The sequence below is a fragment of the Loxodonta africana genome, chromosome 7 (assembly GCF_030014295.1).
Source record: "Loxodonta africana isolate mLoxAfr1 chromosome 7, mLoxAfr1.hap2, whole genome shotgun sequence".
In the NCBI taxonomy this organism is placed as follows: Eukaryota; Metazoa; Chordata; class Mammalia; order Proboscidea; family Elephantidae; genus Loxodonta; species Loxodonta africana.
In genome coordinates, this window is record NC_087348.1 from 98,449,895 (window position 1) to 98,451,392 (window position 1,498).

A 1,498-nucleotide genomic window follows, 5' to 3' on the forward strand; every position below is an offset into this window, starting at 1 on the left:
TTTTTTTTTTTTTTGTTAAGTGTGCGATTGAGATCATGATCCAGAAATAAATGGTGGGATTTAACTGCTTTCTTAAATATGCTCTCAGCTTTAACCCCTGCCTATAAAATTGAAATGAAATTCCTTCCGCTCTGATTTCAGAGGACAGAGTCATTGATTCCCTGACTTAGCACGCCCTGGAAATTTGAGTGGAATGATGGTATGGTCCTTGAGTCCTTGGATTAGGGAAGGATCATTAATTAACTAACTAACTAATTAATTAATTGAAAAGTATCAGTTAAGAATCAAACATACAGTTGTGTAGTCCACGTAGTGTAGATAGGCCAGAGAGAATTTTAGAGTGGAAAGTTACTTCTGGGTTTGGTGGTAGTTGGAAGTTGTGTTGGAATACTTTCATATTAAAAACATTCATTCTGGGTGGTCACAGGGGGCATGGGCAGGCCTGGATCCCAACCCAGAGCAGGGCTGTGGAGGTCACGCTGAACACCTCTCTGTGTGTGTGTGTGTTTGTGTGCGTGTGTGCCTGCCCAGGGAAACACGGACAACTGTCCAGCAGTCTTGGAGGTGAAGGAGGTGGACGAACTTAGTCTGCAGCATTCAGCTAGGCTGGGTCAAGGAGTGCTGGAGCAGGCCAAGAGGAAAGCAGTGAATTGGCATTCGCTGGAGCTCCTCTTAGGCAGAATGGGGATTTTTGCCCTGGAGGGGCCCGACCAAGAAAGATGGCCTGCAGCCAACCCCCAATGCCTTCTCCCAGGAGAGAGAAGAAAGATACCCAACCCTCAGTGCTTTCTTCAGAACAATGACTATACTTCAAGTCAATGTGGGAAATATTATTAATCTGTGCCAGAGGAAGGAGGGACAACTCACCTCTATTCTTACCACAGAGAGAAGTCAGATCTGCCCTGGTGTTCAGACACAAGGAATAGTAAGAGGTAAGACACATCTCTTGGTCTTGAAGGCATTGATCAAGTATTACAGTGTGACCTAGAAGCAACCCAACCTGCTGAGAGTATTCCTAAGGACCTCTACATGAGAGTATATCCAGGGACCAACTCTGTCACTGTGAGTTCGAATGACTTAACCAAGAAGACTCATGTGGTAGCAATTGATTCAGGACAGAGTGTGGACTTGGTCTTCCCTATATGATGCTGACCATCACCTGGGCTTCACATCACCTCTTTTTAAGTTGGCAAGAGAATGAATCCACTGTACGAGTCTCTTAATATTTATACATTAATTCTACTTTTACTGCTGACTGCAGAGGTTCAGCTTTCCTGGGAACTGGAGTCTCTCTCTCTCAGTGCCTGTTTTAACTGAAGCATGTAGAAGGCCCTCACCCTCATGCCTGAAAATAATAATGTAATGATACTCTCTGAGCAGTTTTTAGTGCTTGCTTTCCAAGCAACGTTTAACTATGATAATAAAGGAAGAGATTTGGAAATGAAGAGAAAGAAAAAAAAATTCATTCTATTCTCTGCATGAAGCTAGAAATGAAGTA

At 43.4% G+C, this 1,498-nt stretch overlaps 1 pseudogene; it reads left to right on the plus strand.

Annotated features, from left to right (window-relative positions):
* Positions 1–516: 516 nt before the first annotated feature.
* Positions 517–1,181, plus strand: LOC100663735 (A-kinase-interacting protein 1-like; annotated as a pseudogene).
* The last annotated feature ends 317 nt before the right edge of the window (positions 1,182–1,498 follow it).